This window comes from Pristiophorus japonicus, unplaced genomic scaffold (genome assembly GCF_044704955.1).
Source record: "Pristiophorus japonicus isolate sPriJap1 unplaced genomic scaffold, sPriJap1.hap1 HAP1_SCAFFOLD_257, whole genome shotgun sequence".
Taxonomy (NCBI): Eukaryota; Metazoa; Chordata; class Chondrichthyes; family Pristiophoridae; genus Pristiophorus; species Pristiophorus japonicus.
The window spans coordinates 515,815-528,961 of record NW_027252307.1 but is presented as its reverse complement, the minus strand read 5'-3'; positions in this window follow the sequence as shown (position 1 = coordinate 528,961).

Here is a 13,147-nt window from a genome sequence, read left to right as displayed (position 1 = left end):
TCTCCAATATTCTTATAACCATTAAAGAATAGATTTCAAAGAAAATGAAAAACTCACACAATGTGTTTAAGCCCCTGCGATGGTTCGCCCAGAGTTGCTGGCGGCAATGTCACAGAGATAAATTCCTGGAGACTCCAGGCAGGGGGTGGGGGTGGGGTGGGGTGGGGATGGAATGGGGTGGGGGGTTGAGGATGGGGTGGGGTGGGGATGGGATGGGGTGGGGGGGGTGGGGATGGGATGGGGTGGGGGGGGTAGGGATGGAATGGGGTGGGGGGGGTGGGGATGGAATGGGGTGGGGGGGGTGAGGATGGGGTGGGGGGGTGGGATGGAATGGGGTGGGGGGGTAGGGATGGAATGGGGTGGGGGGGGTGGGGATGGAATGGGGTGGGGGGGTGAGGATGGAATGGGGTGGGGGGGGTGGGGATGGAATGGGGTGGGGGCGGTGGGGATGGAATGGGGTGGGGGGGTAGGGATGGAATGGGGTGGGGAGGTGAGGATGGAATGGGGTGGGGGGGGTAGGGATGGAATGGGGTGGGGAGGGGGGGAGCTGGGGCGGGGTGGAGCGTGACCCCACCAGCTTGCTTTCTCCGCAGTGCCTCTCGGGGCCCAGCTGTGAGAGAGACAGAGACAGAGACAGGGCTGACCTCCCTGTGATCCCACCACATGTAATCTTTGCATTCCATCCGCCCGGGCCTCCTGTCTTGCTGTGTTTACAGAGAGGGGAGCTATTCAAAATGCTTTGTGTAAATATTTAGGATCATTCCTCGGCCTTTGTGGGCCTCCTGGGAAAGAACGTGAGCCTCAAATATACTGAAAGGCCTTCAGTGGATTTTTCTTCCAGACTTTGGGGACTAAATTGAAGGTGATTGGGACTATTTTATCGGCCCAAAACAGGACAGCAATGACCAATTTAGCAGGGCCAAGGCCTGGGGGCTCGGGCCTATATTGTTTGAAGTGATCTTGGCCTCGTTTCCGACCATGGCTCATAAAGGAGTTTTCCCAGTGGGGAGTTTGCGATAAGTGAACATTGACGGGGTTTTCCGGTTTGAAAGCTCCTTGAAGGGGCCGCTGGAAACGTTCCAAAAATAACATCCCTCGACACCGTGGAGTCGTTTTGCTTTCTGCGGAGTTGGAAGGAGCAGGATCGCTCGCCCTGCCTCCACACACAGCAGTCCACTGCTGGCTCCCCTCGCCCCTTCACTCCCCCAATCCCCACCCCACTCCCCAACGCCCCCCCCCCCAGTCCTCTTCCCCCTCTCTGACTCCCCCCTCCTCCCCTTCCCCCCCCTCCCCTTCCCCCCTTCCTCCCCTTCCCCCCTTCCCTTCCATGCCCCCCCCTCCGCAGTCCACTCCCCCTCCCCTTCCCTGCTCCCCCTCCCCTTCCCTGCTCACCCTCCCCCTCCCATCATTTCCCCTCTCCCCTCTCCCCTTCCCCGTCCTCCCCCTCCTTCTCCGCCAATGTTGCTATTTCTTGGTAACCCGAGATGATGTGGCAGGGCTGGGAGGATGTAACACGCCTGTCAGTGATGTCAATGCTTTGTTTACAGAATGCGGAGGACAGTTACTATTACGAATATCCCTATTATGAAGAATTCCCAGATGATTATAAAGAGGCCACCACCGAAAAAGAACCGGAATATAAAGAGCAAATCACGGGCCCAATCACCGCAGTGCCAGATCATCAGGTGAACTGGGGCACTGGGGCACGGGAACACTGGGGCACAGGGACACTGGACACGGGGGGCACTGGAACCTGGGACACTGGTGCACTGGATACTGGGACTCTGGATACTGCCATACTGGGGCACTGGGACACTGGATACTGGGCACTGGATACTGGACACAAGGACACTGGAACCTGGGACACTGGATACTGGGGCACTGCATACTGAGACATTGGGATACCGGTGTACAGGATACTGGGGCACTGGACGCTGGTGCGCTGGATTATGGGACACTTGAAACTGGGGGCACTGGATACTGGGGCATTTGGGACACTGGATATTAGGGGCACTGGATACCGGGACACTGGAGCACTGGATACCGAGACATTGGATACTGGGGCACTGGACATAGGGGCACTGGCCATTGGATAATGTGATTTTGGGGCACTGGGATACTGGAACATTGAGCACCCGGGCACTTGATACTGGGGCATTGAACACTGGAGCATTGGGACAATTGGGCACTGGACATTGGGACACACACTGGGTACTGAGATACTGGGGCCATTAATACTGGACACTGGGGCACTGGATACTGAGACACTGGATACTGGGCGCTGTATACTAGGACACTGGACAATGTGATATTGGGACACTGGATACTCGGGCACTGGGAGACTGGGGCAATGTGACATTGGGGCACTGGGATACTGGAACATTGGGCACTCGGGCACTGGGCATTGGGACACTGGGTACTGGGACACTGCAACACTGGGGCATGGGGCACTTGATACTGGGATACTGGGGCACTGGATACTGGGGCAATTAATACTGGACACTGGGACATTGGATACTGGGGTACTGGATACTGGGGCACTGGACAATGTGATATTGGATCACTGGATACTGGGCACTGGATACCAGGACACTGGATACTGGACACTTGTGCACTCGATACTGGGACACTGGATACTGGGGCACTGGATACTGGGGCAATTAATACTGGACACTGGGGCATTGGATACCGGACACTGGAGCACTGGATACTGGGACACTGGGTCACTAGATACTGGACACTGGTGCGCTCTATACTGGGGCGCTGGATACTGTGACACTGCACACTGGGGCAGTGGATACTCGACACTAGGGCACTGGATACTGGGACAGTAGGGCGCTGGATACGTTGGCACTAGATACTGGGGCACTGGATACTGGAGCACATGATACCAGCGCACTGGATACTGGGACACTGGATACTGGGCATGAGGGCACTGGACACAGGGGCACTGGACTACAGTGCACTGGATACTGGGACTCTGGATACAGGAATACGGGGGCACTGGATACCGGGACACTGGGACACTGCATACTGGGGCATTAGATGCTGGACACGGGTGCACTGGACACCGGAGCACTGGGACACAGGATTCTGTTCATTGGGGCACTGGACACTGTATACTGGGGCACTGGACAATGTAATATTGGGATACTGGGAGACTGGACAATGTGATACTGGAGCACTGGGATACTGGGCACTGGGGCATTGAACACTGGATACTGGGGCACTGGGAGACTGGACAATGTGATATTGGGGCACTGGGATACACTGGGACATTGGACACTGGGCAATGTGATATTGGGGCACTGGGATACTGGAACATTGGGCACTTGGGCACTGGATACTGGGGCACTGGGACAATTGGGCACTGGGTATATGGGACACTGGGTACTGGGACACGGCAGCATGGGGATACTGGGGCACTGGCTACTGGTGCAATTAATACTGGACACTGGGGCACTGGATACTGGGGCACTGGTACAATTGGGCACTGGGTATTGGACCACTGGGTACTGGGACACGGCAGCATGGGGACACTGTGGCATGGGGCACTGGATACTGGGGCAATTAATACTGGACACTGGGAAACTGGGCAATGTGATACTGGGGCACTTGATACTGGGCACTGGGGCACTGGATATTGGGACATTGAGGCACTGGATACTGGGGCACTGGATGCTGGGGTACTGGATGCTGGCCACTGGGGCACTGGAACCCTGGATACTGGGATACTGTATACTGGGGCACTGTGCAATGTGATATTGGGGCACTGGATATGTGTGCACTGTGCACTGGATACCAGGACACTGGGTCGCTGGATGCTGGGTCATTGGATACTGGATACCGGGACATTGGATACAGGGGCACTGGATACTGTGACCATGGTGCGCTGGATACTGGGACACTGGGATGTTGAGACCCGGTGGCATTGGATACTGGGACACTGGATACTGGGACAGTAGGGCATTGGATACCAGAACACTGGGGCACCAGATACTGGGGTACTGGAATACTAGGGCACTGGATACCGGGGCACTGCATACTGGGACACTGAATGCTGGACACGGGGACACTGGATACTGGACATGGGGGCACTGGGGCATTGGAACCTGGGGCACTGAGATACTGGTGCACTGGACACTGTGGCACTGGATAATGGAGCACTGCATACTGAGACACTGGGACACTGGTGCACTGAATACTGGGACACTAGGGCACTGGGTACTGTACACTGGTTTATGGGACACTGGAAACTGGGGCACTGGATAATGGGACACTGGACATCGAGGCACTGGATACTGGGCATTGGTGCACTGGATACTGTACACTGGGGCACTGGATATAGGGGCACTGTGAGACTGGATAATGTGATATTGGGGCACTGGGATACTGGAACATGGGGCACTCGGGCACTGGAAACTGGGGCATTGAACACTGGAGCACTAGGACAATTGGGCACTGTGCACTGGGTACTGGGACACTGCAGCACTGGGGCATGGACTACTGGATACTGGGATACTGGGGCAATTAATACTGGGCACTAGGGCACTGGATGCTGGGATACTGGGGCATTGGAAACTGGATACTGGTACACTGGACAATGTGATATTGGGTTACTGGATACTGTGGCACTGGGACACTGGATAACGTGACACTGGGCACAGACCATTGGACACTGGGGCACTGGACTCTGGGGCACTGGGATTCTGAGCACTGGATACAGGGCACTGCGACACTGGTGCACTGTGACACTGGTGCACTGTATACCAGAACACTGGTGCACTGGATACTGGGGCACTGGACATCGGATACTGCGACTGTGAACACTGGATACTGGGACACTGGATAATTGGACACTGTGACACTGGACATTGGGTCACCGGGTCACCTGTGTACTGGGACACTGGGGAAATGTGGGAATGGGGCCCTAGATACTGGGCACTGGGGCACTGGATACTGGGGCACTGGACACGGGGCACTGGATATTGGGGCACTGGATACTGGGTCATTCTACGCTGGGACACTTGATACTGGGACACTGAGACACTGGATATCGGGATACTGAACATGGGGCACTGGGATTCTGGGAGTTGGTATACTAGATACCGGGACACTGAGACTCTGAACACTGGATACTGGGACACTGGATAATTGGACACTGGGTCACTGGGCACTGGGTAAATGTGGCAATGGGACCCTAGATACTGGGCACTGGACACTGGTGCACTGCATAAGGGGTCATTGGATACTGGGATACTGGGCACTGGGTACCAGGACACTGGGGCACTGGACAGAGTACGAGAGGAAGCTTGCCGGAAACATAAAAACTGACTGCAAAAGCTTCTATAGATATATGAAGAGAAAAATATTAATGAATAAAACATAGGTCCCTTGCAGTTGGATTCGGGTGAATTTATAATGGGGAACAAAGAAATGGCAGACCAATTGAACAAGTATTACGGTTCTGTCTTCACAAAGGAAGACACAAATAACCTTCCGAATGTACTAGGGGTCCGAAGAACTAGTGAGAAGGGGGAACTGAAGGATATCCTTATTAGGCGGGAAATTGTGTTAGGGAAATTGATGGGATTGAAGGCTGATAAATCCCCGGGGCCTGATAGTCTACATCCCAGAGTACTTAAGGAAGTGGCCCTAGAAATAGTGGATGCATTGGTGATCATTTTCCAGCAGTCTATCGACTCTCGATCAGTTCCTATGGACTGGAGGGTAGCTAATGTAACACCACTTTTAAAAAAAGGAGGGAGAGAGAAAACGGGTAAGAAACCGGTTAGCCTGACATCAGTAGTGGGGAAAATGTTGGAATCAATCATTAAGGATGAAATATCAGCGCATTTGGAAAGCAGTGACTGGATCGGTCCAAGTCAGCATGGATTTATGAAAGGGAAATCATGCTTGACAAATCTTCTGGAATTTTTTGAGGATGTAACTAGTAGAGTGGACAAGAGAGAACCAGTGGATGTGGTGTATTTGGACTTTCAAAAGGGTTTTGACAAGGTCCCACACAAGAGATTGGTGTGCAAAATTAAAGCACATGATATTGGGGGTAATGTACTGACGTGGATAGAGAACTGGTTGGCAGACAGGAAGCAGAGAGTCGGGATAAAGGGTCCTTTTCGGAATGGCAGGCAGTGACTAGTGGGATGCCGCAGGGCTCAGTGCTGGGACCCCAGCTATTTACAATATACATTAATGATTTAGATGATGGAATTGAGTGTAATATCTCCAAGTTTGCAGATGACACTAAACTGGGCGGAAGTGTGAGCTGTGAGGGGGACACTAAGAAGCTGCAGGGTGATTTGGACAGGTTAGGTGAGTGGGCAAATACATGGCAGATGAAGTATAATGTGGATAAATGTGAGGTTATCCACTTTGGTGGTAAAAACAGAGAGACAGACTATTATCTGAATGGTGACAGATTAGGAAAAGGGGAGGTGCAGCGAGACCTGGGTGTCATGGTTCATCAGTCATTGAAGGTTGGCATGCAGGTACAGCAGGCGGTGAAGAAGGCAAATGGTATGTTGGCCTTCATAGCGAGGGGATTTGAATACAGGAGCAGGGAGGTCTTACTGCAGTTGTACAGGGCCTTAGTGAGGCCTCACCTGGAATATTGTGTTCAGTTTTGGTCTCCTAATCTGAGGAAAGACGTTCTTGCTATTGAGGGAGTGCAGCGAAGATTCACCAGACTGATTCCCGGGATGGCAGGGCTGACATATGAGGAGAGACTGGATCAACTGGGCCTTTATTCACTGGAGTTTAGAAGGATGAGAGGGGATCTCATAGAAACATATAAGATTCTGACGGGACTGGACAGGTTAGATGCAGGAAGAATGTTCCCGATGTTGGGGAAGTCCAGAACCAGGGGACACAGTCTTAGGATAAGGGTGAGGCCATTTAGGACTGAGATGAGGAGAAACTTCTTCACTCAGAGAGTTGTTAGCCTGTGGAATTCCCTGCCGCAGAGAGTTGTTAATGCCAGTCCATTAGATATATTCAAGAGCGAGTTAGATATGGCCCTTACGGCTAAGGGAATAAAGGGGTATGGAGAGAAAGAGGAAAGGGGTACTGAGGGAATGATCAGCCATGATCTTATTGAAGGGCCGAATAGCCTACACCTGCACCTATTTTCTATGTTTCTATGATGCCGGACACTGGGGCACCAGACACTGGGGCGCTGGCTACTGGATACTGAGGCACTGAACACTGGGGCACTAAATACTGGGGCACTGGGACATTGTGGCACTGGATATTGGGACACTGTGGCACTGCATACCGAGGCACTAGATACTGAGATACTGGGACACTGGGGCAATGGATACCGGGACACTGGATACTGAGAAACTGGATAATGGGGCACTGGGTACTGGATACTGGAGCACTGGACACTGGGGCACTAGATACTGGGGCACCAAGGCACTGGATGCTGGGACACCGGGACAGTGGACATTGGACAATGTGATATTGGGACACTGGATACTGGGGTACTGGGGCACTGGATACTGGGGCACTGGATACGGGGGCATTGGGACACTGAATACTGGGATGCTGGGACACTCGTGCATTGGGTACTGGACACTGAGACATGGGATACTGGACACTGGATACTGGGACATAGAAATATAGAAACATAGAAAATAGGTGCAGGAGTAGGCCATTCGGCCCTTCAATGAGTTCATGGCTGAACATGCATCTTCAGTATCCCATTCCTGCTTTCTCGCCATACCCCTTGATCTCCCTAGTAGTAAGAACTACATCGAACTCCTTTTTGAATATATTTAGTGAATTGGCCTCAACAACTTTCTGTGGTAGAGAATTCCACAGGTTCACCACTCTCTGGGTGAAGAAGTTTCTCCTCATCTCGGTCCTAAATGGCTTATCCCTTATCCTTAGACTGTGACCCCTGGTTCTGGACTTCCCCAACATTGGAAACATTCTTCCTGCATCTAACCTGTCTAAACCCGTCAGAATTTTAAATGTTTCTATGAGGTCCCCTCTCATTCTTCTGAACTCCAGTGAATACAAGCCTAGTTGATCCAGTCTTTCTTGATATGTCAGTCCCGCCATCCCGGGAATCAGTCTGGTGAACCTTCGTTGCACTCCCTCAATAGCAAGAATGTCCTTCCTCAAGTTAGGAGACCAAAACTGTACACAATACTCCAGGTGTGGCCTCACCAAGGCCCTGTACAACTGTAGCAACACCTCCCTGCCCCTGTACTCAAATCCCCTCGCTATGAAGGCCAACATGCCATTTGCTTTCTTAACCGCCTGCTGTACCTGCATGCCAACCTTCAATGACTGATGTACCATGACACCCAGGTCTCGTTGCACCTCCCCTTTTCCTAATCTGTCACCATTCAGATAATAGTCTGTCTCTCTGTTTTTACCACCAAAGTGGATAACCTCACATTTATCCACATTATACTTCATCTGCCATGCATTTGCCCACTCACCTAACCTATCCAAGTCGCTCTGCAGCCTCATAGCATCCTCCTCGCAGCTCACACTGCCACCCAACTTAGTGTCATCCGCAAATTTGGAGATACTACATTTAATCCCCTCGTCTAAATCATTAATGTATAATGTAAACAGCTGGGGCCCCAGCACAGAACCTTGCGGTACCCCACTAGTCACTGCCTGCCATTCTGAAAAGTACCCATTTACTCCTACTCTTTGCTTCCTGTCTGCCAACCAGTTCTCAATCCATGTCAGCACACTACCCCCAATCCCATGTGCTTTAACTTTGCACATTAATCTCTTGTGTGGGACCTTGTCGAAAGCCTTCTGAAAGTCCAAATACACCACGTCAACTGGTTCTCCCTTGTCCACTCTACTGGAAACATCCTCAAAATATTCCAGAAGATTTGTCAAGCATGATTTCCCTTTCACAAATCCATGCTGACTTGGACCTATCATGACACCTCTTTCCAAATGCGCTGCTATGAGATCCTTAATAATTGATTCCATCATTTTACCCACTACCGATGTCAGGCTGACCGGTCTATAATTCCCTGTTTTCTCTCTCCCTCCTTTTTTAAAAAGTGGGGTTACATTGGCTACCCTCCACTCCATAGGAACTGATCCAGAGTCTATGGAATGTTGGAAAATGACACTGGTGCATTGGATACTGGGGCACTGGATACTGGACCCTGGGACACTGGATACAGGGACACTAGTGCTCTGGATACTAGGACACTGTGGCACTGGATACCGGGGCACTGGACACGGAGACACTGAACACTGGGATTCTGGAGCACTGGGATATTGGGATACTGGGGCAGTGGGGGTAAGGAGACAATAGAGTAATGTTGATGGAGTTCATAAGGATCCAATAATGATTCTATGTCCTGTTGATTTAGGAGAGCCCGACGGAAAGGATGGAGACGGTGTTTGATGAAACCATGGTCACCATCCCAGTAACCACAGCCATGCTGATACCAACTGCTGACACGGGCTACTATTATAACTACGGAGACGAATATTATTACCCAGAAATATCACTTACAGATGACACATTAGACAAAGAGGGTGGTCTTGTAACTTCGGGATTGGAGCTCGATAACCAGGTAGGAATCGCCTGTCGTTCCCTGTCCAGTGAAACCTGCTCTGCCATTTCATAAGATCCTGGCTGATCTGATCTTGGCCTGAACTCCACTTCCCCGCCCGCTCCCCATAACCCTTGTCTCCCTTATCTTTCAAAAATGTGTCTATCTCCATCTTAAATATATTCAATGACCCAGCCTGCACAGCTCTCCGGGGCAGAGAATTCCAGAGATTCACGACCCTCTGAGAGAAGAATTTCTCCTCATCTCAGTTTTAAATGTGCGACCCCTTATTCTGAAACTACGTCCCTGGTTCTAGATTCTCCCACGAGGGGAAATATCCTCTCATCATCTACCCTGTCAAGCCCCCTCAGAATCTTACACGTTTCAATAAGATCAGCTCTCATTTTTCTGGGTAGCATCGTGCTGGGACCACTCACTAATGGTGTGTCTTCCTTCCTGTGCCGCGTACAATACAAAGACCCTGACCGTGGAGGAAGGGGACTACAGCCACAGCACGACGGAACTGGAAGGAAATCCCGAGCACACAGTGGAGATTGTTGAGGAACTGTTACCTGGACATGGGGAAACAACTGAAGACAGGTTCAACGTGACGACAATTGACGAACACGATCCCAACACGTTCATTGACGACTACGAGGTTTATTACGACTACGAGGACAGGGAAGAAGAGCTGGGCCCAGGCTCACCGGCGATCACTGACATGGAGTATGGCAGGGTAAGATCCACTGCAAGCCCAATCATTCGCTTTTAACGGCAAATCTCTTTTGGTCCTTCCCAGTTCCTCCTAGACAGCACAAACCTCACCGCCCCCGCCCCCCGCCCATCCTCCCGACTCTCCCTCCTCCCTGCGCTTTACTCTGTATCTAACCCTGTGCTGTACTTGTCCTGGGAGTGTTTGATGGGACAGCGTAGAGGGAGCTTTACTCTGTATCTAACCCCCTGTACCTGCCCTGGGAGTGTTTGATGGGGACAGTGTAGAGGGAGCTTTACTCTGTATCTAACCCCCTGTACCTGCCCTGGGAGTGTTTGATGGGGACAGTGTAGAGGGAGCTTTACTCTGTATCTAACCCCCTGTACCTGCCCCGGGAGTGTTTGATGTTAACTTTGTTCGCTGTATTAATATCCTTCCCCAGTTTGTTAAAATGATTAAGTTAAAAGTAAAAGTGTGTTCAATCAAATGAAGATGTTGTTATTCCCTGTACAATGTGTAGGTCAACGGTGCGAGGGGTGAGAAGGGAGAGAAAGGCGAGCCGGCCATCATTGAACCGGTGAGTCCCGAGTCTGTGAGGGAGCTTGCATGACCATGTGGTCTGTGTACTGTGTGGGCGGGGCTAGGGGTGGGCGGGGTTAGATGTGGGTGGGGCTGGGTGTGGGTGGGGCTGGGAGTGGGCGGGGTTAGATGTGGGCGGGGCTGGGAGTGGGCGGGGTTAGGTGTGGGAGGGGCTGGGAGTGGGCGGAGTTAGGTGTGGGCGGGGCGGGGAGTGGGCGGGGTTAGATGTGGGCGGGGCTGAGAGTGGGCGGGGTTATGTGTGGGCGGGGCTAGATGTGGGCGGAGTTAGGTGTGGGCGGGGCTGGGAGTGGGCGGGGTTAGGTGTGGGCGGGGCTTGGAGTGGGCGGGGTTAGGTGTGGAACAGCATGGAGAACCTGAGGTCCCTCTCGCCCCCGGGATGCGAGGCAGCCGGATCCAGCCGGAGCTGGGAGCCCGCGGGGGAGCGGGAGACACAGGGTGGTGCCGAACTTAGACTTCTGGTCAGCACCTTAGACCCCACACCCCGTGACACCCCACACCGTGACACCCCACACCGTGACACCCCACCCCGTGACACCCCACACCCCGTGACACCCCACACCGTGACACCCCACACCGTGACACCCCGCACCGTGACACCCCACACCGTGACACCCCACCCCGTGACACCCCACACCGTGACACCCCACACCGTGACCCCACACCGTGACACCCCGCACCGTGACACCCCACACCGTGACACCCCACACCGTGACACCCCGCACCGTGACACCCCGCACCGTGACACCCCACACCGTGACACCCCACCCCGTGACACCCCACACCGTGACACCCCACACCGTGACCCCACACCGTGACACCCCGCACCGTGACACCCCACACCGTGACACCCCACACCGTGACCCCGCACCGTGACACCCCACACCGTGACACCCCGCACCGTGACACCCCACACCGTGACACCCCACACCGTGACCCCGCACCGTGACACCCCACACCGTGACACCCCGCACCGTGACACCCCGCACCGTGACACCCCACACCGTGACACCCCGCACCGTGACACCCCACACCGTGACACCCCGCACCGTGACACCCCGCACCGTGACACCCCGCACCGTGACACCCCACACCGTGACACCCCGCCAAATATAGCGGGGTGGGGTAAACGGGGGGGACTGTGTCCTGTGGCAGGACGGTCATTGGCAAAAGCACAGGAGAGATGAGAATTTCAAACCTGTTGGGTTCGGGTATCGGAGGTTGGGAGACGGAGCCTCGAATTAAACCAGATCGTCACCCCCCCTCTCCCTCTACCCCCCTCCCTCTCCCTCTACCCTCTCCCTCTACCCTCTCCCTCTACCCCCTCCCTCTCCCTCTACCCCCTCCCTCTCCCTCTACCCCCTCCCTCTCCCTCTACCCTCTCCCTCTACCTCTCCCTCTCCCTCTACCCCCTCCCTCTACCCCCTCCCTCTACCCTCTCCCTCTACCCCCTCCCTCTACCCTCTCCCTCTACCCCCTCCCTCTCCCTCTACCCCCCTCCCTCTACCCCCTCCCTCTCCCTCTACCCCCTCCCTCTACCCCCTCCCTCTACCCCCTCCCTCTACCCCCTCCCTCTACCCCCTCCCTCTCCCTCTACCCCCTCCCTCTCCCTCTACCCCCCTCCCTCTCCCTCTACCCCCTCCCTCTCCTCTACCCCCTCCCTCTCCCTCTACCCCCTCTATCTCCCTCTACCCCCTCCCTCTCTCTCTACCCCCTCCCTCTCCCTCTACCCTCTCCCTCTCCCTCTACCCTCTCCCTCTACCCTCTCCCTCTCCCTCTACCCCCTCCCTCTACCCCCTCCCTCTACCCCCTCCCTCTCCCTCTCCCTCTACCCTCTCCCTCTCCCTCTACCCTCTCCCTCTACCCTCTCCCTCTCCCTCTACCCCCTCCCTCTACCCCCTCCCTCTACCCCTCCCTCTACCCCTCCCTCTACCCCCTCCCTCTACCCCCTCCCTCTCCCTCTACCCCCTCCCTCTCCCTCTACCCCCTCCCTCTCCCTCTACCCCCTCCCTCTCCCTCTACCCCCTCCCTCTCCCTCTACCCCCTCCCTCTCCCTCTCCCTCTCCCTCTACCCTCTCCCTCTCCCTCTACCCTCTCCCTCTACCCTCTCCCTCTCCCTCTACCCCCTCCCTCTACCCCCTCCCTCTACCCGCTCCCTCTGCCCCCTCCCTCTGCCCCCTCACTCTACCCTACTACCCTCTCCCCTACTACCCCCTCCCCTACTACCCCCTCCCCTACTACCCCCTTCCCCTACCCCCGCCCCCTTCCCCTACCC